Below are 21,879 nucleotides of genomic sequence, written 5' to 3' on the forward strand. Positions count from 1 at the left end.
AACGGACAAATAACTCAGGAAGTGACAGTTCTGGATGATGATAAGATAGCACAACCTGGTCTTGGACTAAAAATGCAGTTTTGGTCAAGAAGAAGGAAGACTAAAGTGTGGATACTATCAGTCCTTCTTAGAATGGGGAACAAAATACCCATGGAAGGAGTTACAGAGACAAAGTTTGGAGCTAAGATGGAAGGAAGGACAATCCAGAGACTGCCCCACCTGGGGATCCATCCCATATACAACCACCAAACCCAGACACTATTGCATATGCCAGAAAGACTTTGCTGACAGGACCCTGATATAGCTCTCTCTTGTGAGGCTATGCTAGTGCCTGGCAAATACAGAAGTGGATGCTCACAGTCATCTATTGGATGAAACACAGTGCCCCCAATGGAGGAGCTAGAGAAAGTACCCAAGGAGCTGAAGGGTTCTGCAACCCTATAGGTAGAACAACAATATGAACTAATCAGTACACCCAGAGCTTGTGTCTCTAGCTGCATGTTTAGCAGAAGATGGCCTAGTTGGCCATCAATGGGAAGAGAGGCCCCTTGGTCTTGGAAACTTTATATGCCCCAGTACAGGGGAACACCAGGGCCAAGAAGTGGGAGTGGGTGGGTAGGGGAGCAGGGTGCGGGGAGGGTATAGGGGACTTTCGGGATAGCATTTGAAATGTAAATGAAGAAAACAACTAATAAAAATTGAAAAAAATGCAAAAAAAAACCCCAAAAAAATAAAAGAACAGCATGTGGAGAGACACATAGCAGAGGGAAGATGGAGGCACCACAGGGAGATTGAAGGACACAGCCATGCCCAAGCCTCTGCTCAGCTCTCATGGGTGCACTTCTACCCTCCAGCCCAAGCTGAAAAATCGACACCAAATTTCTACCATTAAGTCACCCAAGGCCTGAAACTTTCTAACAGCAGGCCAAACAAACTCATATAGCATTTCTTTACTTTTAAATGCACTCCTATATGGAAAGACTTAGCTTGTACACAAATACACCCCAAACAGCTCTGTATTCCACAAATAGATGGAGCCACAAGAACAGCAGGCCAGGTGGCTGTTAGTCATGTGGCACACGGCCAAGTTTAGCTTCCTACAGCCCCCTTCTCCCTGGATATTCCAAGAACATCACCCAAACGGGCAGGAGAGGCACCCTCCTGGCAAGCCCTCGTTGCAGGGGGAGGGAGCTGGTGAGCGGGCAGGTGCTTATTTTCTCGCTCAGCTGAGAAAGAAGCAGAAGGGGAGGTGGGGTGGAGCAAAGAGCAGAGGAGAGGAGGGGGAACATGAATGTGAAGCCAGAGTCCTGTGTGCTCTGGGCTCCAGGGCCACCCTGAGAGATGTCAGAGCATGCTGCACAGAAGCCAATGTGTGAGGCAGGAATTTCCCCCTTTCCTAAAAAAGTTCTCCTCCTCCATTTGATTGTGGCCTCTAATAAGCAATTCTTCCACATTTCTTCTGACTTCAGAAGTTCAGAGTTTGTTGCGCTGAAGAGACACCAGGCTCATAATTACGGTTATTATAGGGAGTGGTGTACCCATCACCACAGCATCTGGCTGTAATCACACACTTAATGGAAGGCAAGATGATCCGCTGTTCATAATGGACAGTTTCCGAGCCAGGCAGCCACCAAGTGCCCACCCTCTCACTTGGAGGCCCAACAGAACAGATGTTTGAGGAAAGAGAAGATGCTTGTGTCTGTCCAGACGTCCAATGGTCCCAGAGCCAGAGCCAGGGAAAGCAAGTTCTGTAACCCTGAAACGGGACAGGTAGGACCTCTACCAAGGAGTAAGACGAAGACCCGGGCTGTCCCTCCAAGCTCAGTGGCTACAGGGGTAGAGTGAGTGTGACTCGTTTATCTTATAGGCGTGAAGTAAAGGACCACCGTTTATTCATAGCAACATCAAGCACTCCACCCTGCTCTTCAGAAATGGAGATGCCAACACACATTGAAAAAGCAGAATGTGAATTCTCTGAGGCAGAGTGTGCTTAGTGTGCAAAATACTAGGGGCTGGGTGCTCTGCCTAGAAACCCACAGCTTGCTGTCCTTGAGACCTGGAGAAATAAGATCAAGTGTTGGCAGACACGTTCTTGGTGAGGGTCCACTTGCTCATACATGGACTGTCACCTTTATCTTCATGCTAGGCTCCCACACAGTGAAGACTCTCCCATCATGACCTAATCTAAACCTAAACACTTTCCAGTCCCTCTTACCAGGGATTCGGGCTTCAAGCGTTGAATTTAGTGGGAGCGACGAAGCTCTGTTTTGAACGCTGATTAGATTTGCGTCTGTACCGTTTGAGCTTGCCTACAGACTGCAGGCTTGAGTCAAGAAACCCAGTAGCTAAGCTGGCTTTGTTCCCTATGGATGGAACCCCTGAGCCCTTGACACTCCATTCACCCCAGAATGCCGGCCACCATGCTTCCTCTGAGGCCTGCACTGGCTGTGCTGGGTTTTGACTGCTTGGGTCTCAGAGGATGTCCTCAGTGAGTGCCTGTACATTGGTATTATTAAGAGCCTTAAGGCCACTTCTTACTTATTTGCCAAACAACCAGCTTTGTGTGCAGCCAGCTAACCTCCAGCATCACTGGTTTCTGTGCTTCTTTTCTCTAGAATGATCTGTGTCCTTCTGTGGGGGGTGGGGGGGTCTGGTGGAAATGACCTTCCCTCTTTCTTTTGTCAATTCTTTTTTATTTGTTTATCTGGTTTGTTTGTTTTGATTGGAGTCTTCTGTGACCCAGGCTTCCCTGGATCCACTCTGTACTCTTTTCCTGATTGTGCATCCAAAAATGCACCATGCAAGCCCTATAGCATCTCAAAAGTCAACCAAGCCAAAAATAAACGTTTACTACCCCTTAGCCCACCATACTTCATACAAACCTACATCTGCTCCATTGACTGATTCAGTTAGGAATGCCAGTGGCCCAACTTATTTACTCAACATCCCACCTTCCCACTACAGGGTGCTGCATCTGTCAGAGTAGTAGAGAATCCAGCATTATGAGCAGCTTCTTCTCCCAGAATCCAAGTATTTGGGGAGGGATAACTTATCTCTACTTAAATTATTAATTTAGCAACACGTGCATATTAAAATTCCATACATAAGATTGTAATTTAGAGATTATTCACTCACATGTCACACAACCGTTGTGTTAGATATCGGGACTTGTGATTTTGGCATCATGGGCTTTGTCACCCTCCGGCCATCCTGTCGTATTAATCGTTTTTCTAGAGCAAATCACAGCTAATTCTGTGGTGTTTTAAGGCACAGCAATTTTAGAGTCCAGATGTGATTCTTTGTCCAGAAATACTTCCTAAAGTCACAAGAAGCAATGGAACAGCTGGCTTTCTCACTGTAAATGACAGACCGCACTATGTAATCACGTAAGAGTTTTATCTTAGTGCAGCCTTCCAAATGCTGGTTTGCAACACCACCCAACACCCAGAGAAATGTTGTCTGAGAGAAAATGAGGAAGACCTCACTGACTTTCCCTGTCTCCTTCTCTTCACCCGCATGAGACCAAAGACTTTCAGCTTTTATTTTATACCTTTGTTTTTGGAGTAGAAACTTGCTATGTAGCCCAGGCTAACCTAGAACTTTTAGTCTTCCTCAAGAAGGCTGAAGCCTTCATACTCCTGGGATTTGATTTACAGATTTGTGCTACCATTCTCATGTCCTGGAGATCTTTGTAAATCCCCACACTAGCATTGATTCAAGTCACTTCAGGCAAGTGTGCCTTTCCCAAACACTCATTCAGTTGGCCAGGAACCGTGTTAGTATAGTTTGTGCCTAGTTTAGAAGACTGACTAGACTACTACCAATGAATTAAACTTGTAGTTTAACTAAAAGGACTGCCCCAAAAGGAACTTGTAAGAATTCAAATACAAAGTGTCTCCCTCTTTTTGTTGGGTGATGAGAAGGCAGTAGAGTCACACATGGATAATGCTTTTCATCAAGTTCCATGGTAGCATCTTAATTGCTTTCTCTGTCTCTGTTCCTTTCAATCCACCTTCTACTCTGTAACTGCTCTGCCCATGGTTGTGTCCAAGCTGCTGATTACAAGGTATAGTGCCTTATTTTTGTGGATCTCTTTGTTCTTCATAAAACTTGCTTGCTGCCATTCTTTATAGTATAGCCCTTTAAATAACTCAACACCTTCATCTGCTGGAACCTATGACTATTACCTTATTTAAATATAGAATCCCTGAGCTAGAGAGATGGCCTAGCCTCTAAAAGCAAGTGCTGCATGTGGAGGTTTGAGTGAAAATGGCTTCCATAGGCTCATAGGGATGGCACTATAATGAAATGTGGTCTTGTTGGAACAGACATAGTCTTATTGGAGGAAGTGCATCACTGGGGGGTGGGCCTTGAGGTCTAAGATGCTCAAGCCAGGCCCACTGTTTCTCTTCTTACTGCCTGCCAATCCAGATATAGAACTCTCAGCTACTTCTCCAGCACCATGTTTGTCTGTGGGCCACCATCCTTCCTCATATGATGATAATGGACTAGGATTCTGAACTTCAAGGCACTCCCAAATAAATGTTTTCCTTTATAAGAGTTGCAATGGTCATGGTGTCTCTTCACAGGATTAGAGACCTTAACTAAGACACTGCTCTTGCAGAGCGCCTGAATTCAGTTCCAAGCACTCATTTTAGATGGTTCGCAATTGCCTGTCAGTCCAGGATAACCTATCTGATACTTCTGGGCTCGCACACACACCCATCTCCCCAATACATGCACAAATAAAAAAAAAACCACAAAACTTTAACTGAAAGCTAAGTTCATTGCAGTTTCCTTCCTCTGGACTCTGATTTAATTCACTTTTCTCTGTCACAGCTTTGGTTATATGTTATAGGTAGTGTCTACACTGCCATCTTTGGTGTGTTAAGAATGCTTTGGTGGAGGGACAACCAGGTTGCCTGTTCTTCTCACCCCATCTTTCATTTTAAAATTATTTAAAATTTAAATAATTTTACTTAAATATTTACTTAAAATTTTACTTAAATATTTACTTAAAATTTCATTTTAAAATTATTTAATTAGCTGTTTAATTAATTAAAATGAATTTAAAGAACTTAATTTGACCAATGCTTCTTGCAGATCTACTTATTTCATCTCCATTTCTTAATGATTTGGGAGAAGAAGTTCCTGTGTTTACTGTTCCATTTTGTATTACACTGGGGAGAAAGTGGTTTCCCATCGAATGGAATGGTGAGATCTGAGTCAAACTGAAGAATTCTAGGTTTCATTTTCTTCCCTTCAGACTCAATTTTCAGGGCCTCTGCCTCAGCGTGTCTGAGGAAGCACCCCCTTAGCTGGACTGTTTCAGGAGAATACCAGAATCCAGGTCCAACACTGACTGGGGGCAAATGGAAGCACCCATTTGAAGGGTCATGAGTCGGAGAAACATCAGAAGAGAAGAAGATTAAGAAGAACATGCTGACATAAGAAAACCACTTAGGAGTCTACCAGGGAGCTAAATGCAAAGTTCTAGTTACACTCACACATGAAACAAGGTGGAGACAGCTCTGAGCTACGTCTCACCACAGCTGTAGCCCAGTAGTACTTTGCCTCACTCCCACAGGCCTTCCTGTCTTGACATCTTTGCTCACTTGTCTTCTTCCCTTGGGATGCTGTTCTCCCTCACTCTGCCTAGTTCACACTTGAGCCCACACATCCACTGAAGTTCAATTACCAGTTAACTATTTCACACTGGGAGTGAGAGGATGAAAATAAACCAGGCTAACTTGTCACTCTCATAATAGCATCTGAAGGTGAGCTTCCTTGAAGGAGGAATCAACCGCACCTTTCCTTATCTTCTCCAAACAGAGCAAGGGAGCATACCCTTAGAATGATGGTGAAGTCCTCTTCAGGGACCTGAGAGCATTCTCTTCTTTGGCCCATTATTTACATTTTTATATGACTGGGCAATTATACTACTGTTCCCAAGTATTATCACTTTTAGTCAGTATAAGGGTTCAATATGCCTGCAAATTATAGGCCCAGGACTAAAGCTCTAATGTGTGATTTGCTTCCATATACATCATAAGAATATGTGTGTGTGTGTGTGTGTGTGTGTGTGTATAAAACAAATGCAGTCTTGGGATCACGAGTCTCTTCATAATCACCATTTAACATTTAAAATAAAACCACAAAAAATAAGAGGAGTAGGCCCTCCATAAAGACCAGAGAACTGATATGATGTGCCGCCACAAAGGTTTCAGGAGCTGTAACAACCACACAGTCATTGTGCACACGGGAGAATGACATTAGGTTCTTTGCAAGAAGGGACAATGTTCCCTCAACCTCTCTTCCTGTTCAGGAAGTATTTGTTCTGCATTCTGAAGTCCCTCCAGGTAAGTATTCATGAGCAATGAGGCATTTCAGAGAAATAGATGTTAGAATAACTGTACTGGGAAGATGGGGAGAGAGAAACAATGTCTATCCAGGGAAATCAGAGCCTGTAGCACTGCCTCTGGACAGGATTTTCATATAGACATGTTCATCTTCTCCAGATCTCAGCAGGGGACACAGTGTTTATGATTTTGAGACCCGGGTTCTGTGTTAGTCTTACTTCATTTCCTGGTGACTTAGTCATTCTTTTTATTTTCATTTTTCAACTTTCATTCCATTGGTGTTGTGTTCTGCCTCCATGTATGTCTGTGTAAGGGCATCAGACCCTTTGGAACTAGAATTACAGATGACTGTAAATTATCACATGGGTACTGCATGTCGGTCCTGGGTTTTGAACTCTGGTCTTTGGAAGAACAATCAGTGCTTGTAAGTGCCAAGCCATCTCTCCAGCCCCAAATTAGTTACCCTCTAACAGGACTTGGTATTTTTGTTTATTTGTTATGGAGACTATCTCTGGATTTAATGTTCCAGTTCTGTTACCTGTTGCTTGCTACACGAGATCAGGTTTAGCAGCTTTGTAGCCTGAAGGCAATGAAGCAAACTATTGACTGGGAGGCTGTTACCCCAGCATGAAGCTTTGTGGAAGGTTAGTGAGTACAAACCCAGAACCTGTCAGCTGTGTGTGTGTGTGTGTGTGTGTGTGTGTGTGTGTGTGTGAGAGAGAGAGAGAGAGAGAGAGAGAGAGAGAGAGAGAGAGAGAGAGAATTCTGACAGTGAAGTGATAGAGGAATGAGGAACATCGAAACAGAGCAGACACACTCAAGAACAGAGGTAAAGATGTGAGCCTAAGCTGGATCTCAGAAAAATAGCAATAGAAAGACATCAACAGAAGAAAGACACTCTTAAAAACAATCTGTTCTGTGCATGTTCGTTATGCCTGTATTAAAGAAAATCTTTGTGTAATGAGGTACCATCAGAGTCTATAAAATTCACTAAATGAAGCTATTTGTTAAAAAAAAAAGAAACAAAAATGAGGGAAGATGTCCTGATGAAACAGCACTACCTTGTATGCTATCTCCAAAACTTAAGACTATTCACTTTTCAATTGATTTTCAAATTTTCCACAACCTTTCAAATTTCAGAATGAACCTTTTGCTCATTACAATATAATAAATTACACAATTTTTAGTCTTCTGTACTAAAGCAAAACAGAACTAGTATTTTCTTGAGATTTGTTATTGTGGGGTTTAACATAATAGTAAGAATACTATGCAATGATAACTATGGACCGGAGTCCTTCTTTATTTGGAATTATCATGACATGTAGAGAGTCAGAGCTTTGAAGGCAGACAACCCTGGCTTCTGATCTTGGTACTGTCACCTACTGAGTGACTTTGAGTGAATTCTATACACTCTCTATAATCTGTTTCTTCTCCTGTCAAGAGAGATTGCACTTTAGAAGATATTTGAGAAATACTGAAGGCAATGCATTGAGATGCATATTGAGTGGTACTTAACAGAAGGAAAGGTGAACTACTTGCAATGGGTTGAATGTTACTGTCCCCCAAATCCCAAATCCATCTGTTGTTTGATCCTGTATGGTATTTTGATGTGAGAATATTGGTAGGTGATTCTCACACAAGGTTGGAGCCTTTGTGAATAACCTTAGTACATTTACAAGAAAAGTCCCAAGAGGCTATGGAAATATCACAAGATATCAATCTACGGTTCAGAAAGAGCCCTCATCAGAACTCAACTGTGCTGACAATTCTGTCTCAGATGTCTATCTGCCAGAACCTGTGGCTTAAAAGCCACCAAACTGTGCTGTTTTGTTATAATAATTCAAATGGACCAAAACACCATTTAAAAATCTTAACTAATTTTATTTATTTATACAATAGTATATATATATATATTGGGTAAATGGGTGTCAGGATGCATGTGAGGAAGTCAGATGAAAATTTGTAAGAGTTAGGAGTTCTTTCCTTCCACCATGTGGGACCTGAGGACTTGCTTAGATCATCAGACATGGTAACATGAACCTTTATCCACAAAGTCATTTTACTGGCCACTGAGACTCCTATTTTGTTGTTGTTTTGATTTAAATCACATTATGTTGACCTGGTTACTGCTGTATTTCCAGCTACTCATCAATATGTAGGGTCAAAAACTACACATATATCCCTGTGTAGACATGAGAACTGCCTTCTCATTGAGATGACAATCTCAGGTTGTCACCCAAGGGACAGGCAAGTGCTAGGTAAGAGGCACAGGAAGTTGGGACTCTCAGAATGAACTATAAAGAAAAACGTTGCAATGAAAGGATGAGTTCTTCTGTGCGCCTGACCTTATCGAAGATTTGGTTTGCCTTCTGATGGTGAGTTAGTAGTTATACAAAGGAAGAGAGAAAGAAAGAAAGAAAGAGAGAGAGAGAGAGAGAGAGAGAGAGAGAGAGAGAGAGAGAGAGAGAGAGAGAGAAAGAAAGAAAGAAAGAAAGAAAGAAAGAAAGAAAGAAAGAAAAAAAGAGGGGGAGAGAGAAAGGAAGGGAAGAGAGGGAGAAAGAAGAGACAAAAACAGAAAGAGAGAGGGGTAGGAAGAGGGAGAAGAATGAAAGAGAAGAGAGAAGGAAGGAAGGAAGGAAGGAAGGAAGGAAGAAAGAGAAGGAAGAGAGAAAGAAAGAAACAGGGAGAAGGAAAACCAACCGGGCTGCTATTGACTTCAAGGAAGAATTATCTAAGAAAGTCATCACAGAAACCATTTTGTTCACATGAAATGTTTGAAAATTGCCATTAGAAGGTAACTACTGGATATTTGATAACAATCAAATAATATTATTAGTATGATAGGAAAGAGAAGTGAGGGAGGAGTGAGACCCGAGTCCTCATTGACCATAGAAAAAAGTCGGTAGAAAAAAAAAGGGATATCAAGAAACTAAAATTTGAGCCTGTATTCAAAGTACAGTGTTAAATGTTAAAGGTGAAGTCCATATACAGCAAAGCTTTGAGATAGGAGGGTTGGAGGCTTACAGTGCACTTAATGTTTAAATTTAAACTTAATGTTATCCTTGGTTTTAATTTGAGTATGAGCATTCTCCCAAAGCCATGTGTTAAAAGCTGCACTCCTAGCTTTTGATGCTGCTTAGAAAGGTTGGACCTGCAAAAAGTGAGGCCTCTTATGAACAAGCTAGTTCACTGGATATGTGACTGTTACGGAGGGGGTATTGGGACTGATGCCTGTCCAGTCTCTCTTTCTGTTTCCTTCGCCATGAGATGACTAGTCCACCATACCACAGCCTCCCATTCTGAGGGACTATTTTGCTAAAAAATAAAAATAAAAAATTAAGGGACCATAAACTGAAACTTTTGCAACCTTTAGGTGTCTTGTCATAGTGATAAAAAACAAGCATGCATTGGATGAGAAACCAAATAAAACAATATATACAGATCTGTTGTTTATGTAGAAGACAGTTACTATAAGGAAAATAAAGATTATCTCTGTGGAGCTCCACCACTAAAATTTAGCCATAATTAGCATTTTGGTGTGTTTTGTCTCAATATGTGTTTTTGTCACAAAGTAAATATATTTGTATACACTTATCTCCATAGTGTAAACTAGGTGCCTTTTTACTAACACATAGGCATTTTCTTATGAGGTTGAAAACCTTTTCTGGCTTTTTGCCAACTATTCATTCATAGAAATATAATTTGACAATTTCTTGGTGATGGAAATTTCATCTTTGAAACATATTGGCTTATTTAATCATTTCATTAAAGCTTTGAGTTACTTCTCTTTATACATTTTGTTTGCCAAAAGGAACCCTGAGATCACAAAGCATCCTAAGATACACTGAGTTCTTCTCTAAAATTTCATGTGTTGCTGTTCTATCCCAGTACATGAAATGCAAATTAAATTTATAGATACAATACTTAATGAAGTATTCATCAGTGGAGTCTCTAGGATGAGCCTTAATTCAATAGGGCTGCCATAAAGGAGAGATTAAGGCTAGGGAGATTATTTGGTGGGCAAAGTGCTTGCCATGCAAGTGTGAGAATACATTAGGATCTGTAGCCCAACTGCATTTCCAGCACTCAGAAATAGAGACTTAGCATCCCTAGAACCAACTGTCTTGCAGGGCTAGTCATACTGGTGAGCACTGGGTTCAACTGGGAGACCCTCACTTAATGAATAAGAGCAGACAAGATGAACTCCCAGGATTCAACCTTAGTTTACCACTGCATATAAATACACATACATGGTCATTGAAACATACAGATGCACCCATGCTTACACACATACACACACACCACACAAACACATGAAAAAGAGAGGAGATTAAAAGAAAGCTACAGGGAGAAAGCCTTATGTGGTGTTTTGAATGAGATTGTCCCTCATAGGCTCATATATTTAAATCATGGGTTGCCAGATCATGGAGTTGTTTGGGAAGGAGTGGGAGGTGTGGCCCTGTTGTAAGGGGTGTATCACTGCAGTGTAGGGTCTGAGGTTTCAGAAGCTCATGCCATTCCCATCTAGTACCCTCTGCCTTGTGCTTCTGATGAACTTGTATGCTCTTACCTACTGCTCCAGCACCCTGCCTGCCTGCCTGCCTGCCTGGTGCTATGTTCCCTGCCATGATTTTTATAGAATTTAAGCCTATAACTGTAAGCTCCAAATTAATTCTTCTCTTAGTTGCCTTGGTTACAACATCTTACCACAGCAATAGAAAAGTAACCAAGACACTGTGTGAAGATATAGGCAGGAGGCAAGAAAGGGGCATTTTCAGTATCCAGTTATTTAAACCATGAAGAACTATATTCTGCTGTTAAAACCAAGTCCAGGATATTCCATCATGGCAGCGCCAGAAAACTAACACATGTCTTGCATCACCAGCGAGGGACAAAAATCTGATACAAAATCTTTATCTTTTGAATCCAGATTTTATATCTTACACTCATTCTCTGATATTATACCAACACATATGTATACACACACACACACACACACACACACAGAGAGAGAGAGAGAGAGAGAGAGAGAGAGAGAGAGAGAGAGAGAGAGAGAGAGAGGAGAAGGGGAGACAAGCGGACAGAGGTAGAGACATAAAGAGAGAGGTAGACACACACATAATATATATGTAGAGAGACAGAAAAAGATACACAGAGATAGAGTTTTTCAGAAAATCTTTTTTTGGATGAAAAATATTTTATTGGTGTCCTCATCAAGCCCCTTTGCTTTTACCCCTCCAAACCCAACTTCCAAATATTTGTTTCCTTCCTTTCTTCTGTCTTTTCCCTGGGAACGGTCTTCTTACCACAAAAGTATGTTTCAGACTATCCATTGATCTACTTCTTGATAGTCTGATTTGTAAGTATCTTCCCTGCTGCTTTCTCGATCTAAAGCACAGCCTGGTTAAAAACATGTCACCCAGGGCTCTCAGGTCATGACCAGGATGTACACAGCAACATCTCCACAGCATGGTGTAATCTATACTATAGATTAACACAGAATGTGCCCGAAGAAAACCAAGGGATACAACCATTTGCCAATTGATAAACATTACAATGTTTAGCTAGTTTCCTTTGGGACATCATTTTTTCTCCATGACAACATTCTGCCTTTTTCTTTAGTTTCTAAGATAGGAAAAGAAGAAGAAGAAGAAGAAGAAGAAGAAGAAGAAGAAGAAGAAGAAGAAGAAGAAGAAGAAGAAGAAGAAGAAGAGGAGGAGGAGGAGGAGGAGGAGGAGGAGGAGGAGGAGGAGGAGGAGGAGGAGGAGGAGGAGGAGGAGGAGGAGGAGGAGGAGGAGGAGGAAGACGAAAGTAGAAAAAGGAAAAAAATTACATAACACTTTCTGTTTGGCACAACTCTTGCCTTTATTTCAACAGATGCTAAATAATTGCAAGCATGCTTAGCATTTAAAGAGTGTGTTTCCTCTTAAGCCCTTAAGGCACATGTTCACATTTATGTTCACATTAATTTCACTAAGGAGAGGAAACAAAGTAAGGAAAATTGAAAAGCACTGGTCTTACCTAGCTGCTACATAGAAGTAGGAGAGAGCTCGAGAGATGACTCAGCCATCAAGAGCACTTGCTATTCTTGCAGATGACCAAGGTTAGATTCCCAGCATCTACATGACAGCTCACAACCGTTCATAATTCCAGTTCCAGAGGATCCAATTAATTTCCTTTTATGGCCTCTGCAGGCACTAGGCATGCACATGATGCACAAACACACATTTAGGCAGAATTCTGATAGATGTGTCTTAGGGTTTTACTGCTATGAAGAGACATCATGTCCAAGGCAATTCTTATAAAGAACAACATTTAACTGAGGCTTACAGGTTCAGAGGTTTCATCTATTATCATCAAGGCAGGAGCATAGCAGGCATGGTGCAGGAGGAGCTGAGAGTTCTACGTCTTCATCTGAAGGCTGCTAGCAGAATACTGGCTTCCAGGCAGCTAGGACTAGGGTATTAAAGCCTACACCCACAGTGACACACCTACTTCAACAAGGCCACACCTCCAAATAGTGCCACTCCCCGGGCCAAGCATATATAAACCATCACAAGATGCAAAATAAAATAAACCTAAGAAAAAGAAAGCATAGGACAGGTGGAGTTACCGTTCAGTGATGATGGGACCGAACTCTCCTCATGCAGGGGTGTAAGCTTACAGATTTCCTAGGGCATCACATGCCGTTGGCAGATGGGTTGACACCTGGAGATCAGCTATATCCATGCTTCTGTCTATGTTCAAGACTTAAAATATGTAACAGTGAGGACTGCTACATATAATTTTTTTTTTGTAAAAGTTATTACCTCTCTATGTCTTACAATTTACCTTTTTTGACTATCTCCGGAAATCTGATAGTGCACCACACTTCCCCAGTACTTCTGCCTAGAGAAACACTTAAGTAGCCCTCCCCACATGAGCTCTCGCAGACTTCTAATGTGTTTGAGTTTGCTGCATATTCTACAGGGCAGGAGAGGGCATCAGCCACTGACCAGAGGAAACTGCATAGTCCTGTGATACTAGAAATTAATGAGCAGGGCATAATAAAGTGACTTTGGAATCTCATCATTTGGTTTTCTCCTGTGACTCCTTGAGTGGATTAGACATGTTAAAGCTCAGGTGACAGATCTGTATGACAGGCAGAGGGTGGTTCTGCACAAGGACTTGTTATAGATGTCATATCCCTTTCATCTTTCCAGTCATACAATGTCTTATGAAGGTGAATCTGTGAAGACTCACGGATGTGCCTTCCAGATTTGTGATTACAGAACTCTTTAAACCCTTTAATCTGAAATTTGGGTTAAAAAGCACCAACTAAATTTGGAGAGTGACAATATTCGTTCTTTTAAGTAGCAGACGGAATGTAATCCTTGTTCAGCTTTTCTTAGACCCCATCTGGATGCTTGGAGAAAGCAATACGAGTTTGAAACGTGCATAGGCATATAAAATATAAAATAATGAATATGCTTCTTTGGTTCAATCCACTGAAAGATTTGTACTCCAGGGGTGTGAAAGATGTGACCTGGAAAGTTTTTAATTTTTAATTTTTTAAAATAAAGCCATATGTTAAAAAACATGGTTATATGTAGACATAAAATTGAAAATTGAAACTTTGCTGTACACAAGCATCTGAACAATTGTCTGATTAGACAGATTTTTCTCCTTTGGAAAAGAATTTTCTTCATTTGTTCACTCAACACATATTGGTTGTGGTTGAGATTGCTTGGTCAGTTAATTATATTGCCCACATATTACTTCATATTATTGCTGTCCCTTCTCATCATAAAACTCTGAGTTACAGTGGGGCCAACAGGATGATCTAGCAGCAGCATCTGTTCATTCCCCTTCACCACATGACTAAACTCACAAGTTCTGGGGGTGTTCTGTTTGGTTTGAGTCTGGAATATCTATAACAGGCTCATGTTTTGAATGATTGGTCTCCAGCTGGTGGCACTGTGGTATGTTTGGAAGGTGGTACCTGGTTGGAAGGAACAGGTCACTGGAGTGTGCCCCTAAATGACAGACTCTGCCCAGCTCTCATCTTTGCCCTGGTTGCTTCTTGTCTACTACAAAGCAGTGCCTCCAAGTTGTTGCTCATGACACCATGATGCTCTGTCCCAGCACAAGCCTAGGAACACTGGAATCTGCCAGGATAGTTGAACTCTGAAACCATGAGCCAACTTAAATCATTTCCCTCCTAAATGGTGTCTGTCTGATACATAGCTGTAGAGACGCCATAACTAAGTGAAACAAAGACCAGGGCCAGGATTTTATTCTAGCCTATCCCAACGGGCCTACTTTTAACAAAGCAACCTCAGAACCAGCCATTAAAAGCACAGATTAGATAGCATCCTAACAGGGCTCTCTCGCTGCCACTGTCTACTAAGTCCTCACGGAAGAAATAACCTGCTGAGTCTGTTTGTCAGTTTGTACATGGCCTCAGGGCTGAGCACTCTGCATTAGACTACCAACTAGCAAGCATATCCCTGGGAGACACTAATTCTCCTTCTTCCCGGGTCATCAATTGTCTACTTCCTTGTCTAGGGATGGGATCCTTTGAAATCTTCCTCTTTAGTGTTAACATGTCTGTTGATATTGCCATCATCCTGGTTTTTGTGGCCGTTTTTAGGAGAGACTGTTTTAGAGCAGACTCCCCTTACAATCTTTCCACCGGCTCTCCCATGTTCTTCACTGAGCCATCACTGCAGGAGCTGTGGTGTAGATATATCCACTAGGACTAAGCCCCTCGCCACAAGTATCCTTCTCTGCCTTGTATCAAGTTGTGGGTTTCTATGATACTCTCCATTTTCTGTAAAAAGACGTGTCTTTGATGAAGGGTGGCTGCTATATTTATTGGTCCATATAAGGATAATATTTAGAATGTACTAATGAGTTATGCTGGTGTAGCAAAGGGGATTCTTTGCTAAGGTCCATGACCTCATTGGCTCCAGGAAGTTGGATAAGTTTTCAGTACAAGCACGATTTTCCTCTTATAGAATGGGCCTTCAGTATCATTAGACATCTGTTGGTTGACAAAGGCAGGTAAGTGACTTTTTTTTTTTGCACCTTTATGCATATCTTCATATACTTCACAGTTGTTCATCAAGACTCATGGGTGTTTAATAGGTGCTGTTGTTGCATAGGAGTATTTAATTTCTTCCCCCCTTGGCAACTCACATAGTATTTCCTGGAATCATGAAAGTTAGACCTCAGAAAAGATGCTTTCATGTCAGGTCCTGATTGAATCATCTAAGTCCTATGTCTTAAGTGTATGGTGTCTTCAGCAACAGGAGCCCACCTTCAACCCCGGAGATGCACCCAAGGGCTACATCAATAATCTATATTTTGGGAGTCATGTGGAGTACACGTCATTCAAAGGAGGATTTTTGTGCCTTGCACTGTTTTATTTGTTTGGTGTTTGTTTTTGTTTTTGTTTTTGACAGTCTGGTTCTTGTAGGGAGTATTGTCAGACCAAGTGGCTTAACTTCCTTGAGGTAATCCAGACCCAGAAAGACAAACACCACATCTTCTCTCTCGTCTGACATTCCTAGCTCCCAATCCTCAGGTATGAGTCTTCAGGTATTTAGGTATGAATATCCAAGATGATGTAACCACAGAAAGTAGAAAAAGTGTAAGGCAGCAGGCCGTGGGTGGGGCTGGATGGGAAGTAAATAGCAGAGTATAAGAAAGGAGGGATGGGTCAATACAGAAGGAAAAGGGGAACAAGGGATGGAATAACACCAAGGTTGCTTGTTAAAGCTTCAAGAAAACATGTTATTATACACATATGTGTATACATATAACACTACTCTTTTCCAGGTTTATATGATTTAACTTTTATGATTATTTTTCAGTCAAATTGTGAAATCTCAAAGAGCAACAAGTAACTTATAAATTTTGAATTTGTGCTTTGTGTCCCACTGTACGGACACATCTTTTGGCTTCTTATTGTTGGCTAGCCCAAGCACTCAAGAGCTAACTGGTGAAGTGAACATTGAAGAGGAGATTTATCTCATTTACAAATGGGAAACCCATGGCTCACTGAGGTTGAGACTGGGATCCCCTGGTTGGTAAATGACAGCTGTGTCAGAGCTGTGACTGCCTGATGGTCTAGCCTGTGCTCTCTGAACGCTGATGGCTTTCTGTTCATTTCAGACAGAACAGTTTCCCATCGGGCTTATCAAGATGAACTTGAGCATTCATCAGTGATTTGTTTGTTTCTGGCCTTTCAGCTGTTTCTTGTTCCCACTCTTAATTATGTCTATCCCCTTCTTATAGTGAGACAAGGGAGGAATTTCAGAGGATCTTGAGGAGCTCTAAACTCTCTAGTAACAATCGATGTGTTTATTCCCAAACAGCCCTCGGGAAACTTAGCAGTAATAATGTGCCGCAGTAAAAGTCATTTCCACTTCAATTCCCACATGGCAGGAGGCACAAAAGGACGAGGGCAAGGTTGGTGAGTGGCCCAGCAGAATAGCAAGAGCACCCTGTCTATACACTCACATCCTTGTCCCACTGGTCATTTATCCTCAGGAAATGGGTCAAGGCTCTCAGCAGCAGGGGACACCCGCCACTCCCATTGCCTTTTGGGAGCCTTGCTCTCTCAAAGGGGATGAATGAAAACTTGGGGAAGTGGTGCTGTGGGCAGGACCAAAAAGGCAGAGGTGAAAGGCCAATAAATGGACAGAAATAGTGAGTGGAAAGACTGGCGCACTAGGAAATTTCTGAGAGGATGAAGAAGGATCCCTGTGGAGCATGGGAGAAGGCAAGAGAAAAAGTCCAAATAAATTAGAGTCTACAAGACTAATCCCAAATAGATTTTCTTGTATTATAGTTTGGACTATAATACTGCATATATACAAATATACATAAGCTTTGATCAACTTTGTCCTTTCTTATACTTTATTAAGCCACAGAATTCTGAAAAGTGCGGTGCTCCTGGAGATGTGTACACACATGTAAATGCTGCCTGGTGTGTATATACATGCAAAATATTTTTATATTTCACTTGATATGATATATAAGAGTCTTTTGATTCATCCTATTCTGTGCTGAAGAAATGCCTATCTATTTTCTTGAAATGTGAGAATGCCCACAGTAGGATATCACTTTCTAAACCTTGGTGGTCTGACAAGGAGAGTCCGGTCCTTAGCTGGACTGAAGGACTGGCACCTTTACCCTTTACTCTTTGGAAGAATTAATTGCAGGTGGATGACAACCAATGGTTTTTAGGGAGTGAAGAACTTTCCCAGTTTTCAGCATTTACTTCTGCAGCTCCCGTCGAGCTCACCTGAAGAGACAGCTTCATCACAGGCCCCTTTCACAGAAAAAAAAAAAAAAAAACAAAAAACAAAAAACAAAAAACACCTTCTCTCCTGGCTGTCAGTGTCCTTTAAACCTTTGACCAATTAAGTGTCATTAACAAACAGATAATTTGTCTGGTGCTCCCCAAACTATTTGGTTTGGCTCCTTTCCTGTTTCTGTGGCCTTTGTCCCAGTACAAGTAATAATATTGGATGTATAAAGGAACCTGAGAGACAGGGCGACAGTTGTCTGTCCTCCTCATGTAAATGTCCTCAGGTCATATGAGAGACAGGACTCTGATGAGCCAGGAACATCCCTGAATCCTGTTACAACCAGGAAAAGGTCTTCACTAGCATGGGGGACATAGCTAGGGAAAGACTATAGCTCATCCCAGGACAGAAGACCAGCTTCTCTGGGTCCAACCCAATCCTTAGCAGGATATGGAAGTGGGAGAGAAGTCACAGAATTTGGAGGTCTCTGCTAGAGGTATCCTCTAATTTGGTTTTGGTGTGTAGTTTTCTCCTTTAGGAATGCTATTGATAACGCAGGATGTATGCACTGAAGCATGCCTCCTAGTGAGATTGTGGAAATAAGAGTTCATGAGGCCATCCTGCTCAGTAACCTTCTCACGTGTGCTGCTTCACTCTTCCTGGCCACAGCTAAATGCAGCCAAGCACTCCCCAACAAGATCGATAGTTCTTGTGACTCTATTGAGACCGAGAGATCTCATTCACATAAGTTTTGGTGGTCTGCTGTAATAATTGAACTACTTCATTACTGTTTATTGCTGATAATCTTTTACTGTCCCTAATATATAAATGAAATGTTATCATCGGTGGATGTGTATACAAGATGTTATCATTGTGGGTATCATACGGGTTTTATGTATATGTAGGTATCATCCAATTCAGATAACTGCCAAGGTTTTCAGAATGTATCCTCCTATACAGAAGTTGGATTTTGACAATACCTAAATTTATGGAAGCACAAATATATAGATAAGACACAATACAATTTTATATATGAAACCACACATCAAAATTAAAGCTAAATAAAAAGGGGAAAATAATTAGATTATACTGGAGAAAAATAATTAAAAATTTTTCCCTATTGAAAGTTACATACAAAAATAAAATCATGAAAAAGTAACATAAGAGGGATGGCAGGGTTGATTCTCATTCTTATGGACAAGAATATTTGTTTCTCATTATTATGCATAAGAATATTTCTCCTGGATTTTATGGTTTTGGTAGTTCTTGGTTTTGTACAACTAATGATTTGTGCTGACCAAATGTTGGAGTCTGTGACTATATTTCTGAGTGTGTAATTTTTATTACATCCCTTCTTAAAATCAGATGGCTCCAAAGAGATTAATGTTCTGTGCTACTACACTGTATCTACTCCTGACTCACTAACAGGAAAAGAATAATAATTTCTGCATATTGAATTCACATCTCAGAAATGTACTCATGAATACATCAATATACAAAATAAATATTCTCTTGTTGGTAGTGGAAATAGCATTTCAACTTTTTACAACAGTAATGAATACAGTTCTATGGAATGAAAGTAGCTCTTTTGAGTGTACAGACACTGTTCTGTTCTGTGGAGAAAAAACACACATGCTGTAGAATCAAATAGGAAAACGGTTGAATTTTAGGGTGATCAGGGGCCAGTGGTAGGCCCTGATGGATATGACTGGTTCTCTCTCCTGTCTATTCTGGCATGGTAGGTAATATGGACCAGGGCTCTATGTTCAGAGGACTCAACTGCTAGGCACAAATGTATATTTCCATCTGTCAAATGATTTTTTTTCTCTATAGTTGATGCTTATATTTTTTTTCCTTTCATTGAACTAATATGATAAACTGACTAATTTTATTAAACCTTGTGCTATTGGGATGAATGACTCTTTGTGGGATATTACTATTAGGAGTTGCTGGCCCCAACTTGCTCATGTTTTATGAAGAATTCTGGGAGGATGCTCTTGAGATTTACTAGGGTGTAGGTTTCTTTTCCACAAAATGTGTTTAGCTAACTATTATCAGGGATATCTTTAGAGTATATGAATTCTAGAAAAAACCATATATTGCATATTTGATCAAAAACATTATGAACTGGGACTGCTGACCCCCTGTTTGCAATATCAGTACTTGAAAGTATGAGGCAGGAGGATTGCAAGTTTGAGACTAGCCTGGGCTACATAAAGATGTCATCTTACAAAACAAACCAAGCATATACTATAAAACTCATAATCCTACACAGGACACAGTGAAGATTTGAAAAATAGGTAGGAGGAAGGAGCTTTTTGTTTCTTTATCATCTAGTGCATGAGTATAAAATCTTTTTGAGGTATTCATCTCTTCCTAGTTTGATCCAGAAATCATCTCTCCCAGGTCTTTGTCTTCACAGCTGTCACTTCTGGCTCACATCCATCGTGAGAGACTTGCAGCAATGATGCTTTCTTCACAGTATAAGAACTCAATTGCACTGAAAAAGTAGAGACCTTCCCACCTCCACGGTTCTCTAATGCCAGTCACATCGGTCTTTACAAGGCTTCCATGGTTTGCTGCCCAAGAACATTGAGTTCCAACTAGGCACAGGTAAGACTGCTACTGACCCCAGTTATAGTGGCTACACAGATAGCCATTTCCAGACCATGCAGGAGATAAGAATGCCATTTTGGTTTTGCTCATGTTAAACTTGATTAAAAATTTCTAGTTTCCATATGGAACTCACTCTTTCTTTTAAGAATATATAGTTTTAAGTGTGTGTGTGTGTGTGTGTGTGTGTGTGTGTGTGTGTGTGAAACTCTGGTCTTCTGGAAGAACAGCAAATGGGCTTAGCTTCCAAGTTGTCTTCCTGGCCCTTATGTGGGACTCTTCAAATTGTAATACTACACTTCTAGAATGTGATCACCTTCTATGTTGGCTCCACTGTTGTCTCACAACACTTCCACTAGCAAGGGGGAAAGGGATGGACTAGAGATAGAGCATGAAAGCAGTTTCATTTGTATAGTAATGTATGTATCTCCCTGGCACGATTGAAAGCTGTCCTTGGAAAGCATAATCGGAGTACGATGAGCTCAAAAGCTTTCGGAGTAGGGACAACAACTTCAAGTGAAGTGTGGAGCAAGTGGAAGAGTTTGAATACTAAATAGTACTTCACATGAAAGAATATAAAAGGACAAACATGTTCAAGTGTAACACTGAGGTCAAAATATAGATAGACAACAGTTAGGGCATGGGAACAGACATGTAGTTTAAAAGTAAGGCTGGAAACACATTTTAGATAGCCTAGAGTCTTTAACTTATCATGTGCTGATTTAAATGTGCCTTATGTTGACTTAAATGATCCTCTTATTACCAGAATTTCAGGACTGTCCTAGAGAGTCAGTGCTGTGCTTCCCAGTCTGAGTATTACATACCATCTTAAAGTTCTTAGGAAGCAATTTGCTTCCCAGACACCACCCCTCTTGGTTATGAGGTCCTGGACACCAGAAGGGTGAGCTCTTTGCTTGTTGGGACATCTGGTTGACCCCATATGTAAGGTATACATTCAAAGCCAGGAAAGTCTGGAACAAGGGACCATGGAGGTGCTAGTATACACTTAATGAACTTTATTCTGAAACTCTGCTAGGCTTACTGACTTCTAGGCATCAGAGGGATTTACACATGATAAGAATATGTCAAACGGGGTGCCTAGACCCACAGACCCAGAAATGGGACCTAATTTTCAGTCTTACATAATGAGGGGAGACATTATCACCCTTCCTTTTTTCTCTGTGTATGTATAGAGCTAGAGTCAAAATTGAAATTACTGACATAAAGTTGTTTATAATATCCTTATTATAGTTTAATGTCTGCAATGTTTCTTGTACCATGAGGACTCCCTCTCTTCACTTTTGATTTATGAAATGCTGAGATAAGATGTGGGCATATTTATGATCATTATCTTCTTAAGGAATGACTCTTCCATCTTGATTGGAGACAAAATACTTTGCTGCAAAATTTATCTTGTTGCAAAATTTATCTTGTCTGCTATTAAATAAAAGTATACTTTTGTTTCCTCTCTCCGGTTCCTTGTGCTGTTTTCCTATGTTTGTTTGTTTCTAAAGCAGCAAGGATACTTTATATACAGTAAAGTGATAATATAGATTGGAAATAAATACTCTGTCAAGAATGATGGTGGGCCATACAACTGGGGGTATTCA

This window comes from Mus caroli, unplaced genomic scaffold (assembly GCF_978045245.1).
Source record: "Mus caroli unplaced genomic scaffold, Mus_caroli_1 scaffold_9, whole genome shotgun sequence".
Lineage (NCBI taxonomy): Eukaryota > Metazoa > Chordata > Mammalia > Rodentia > Muridae > Mus > Mus caroli.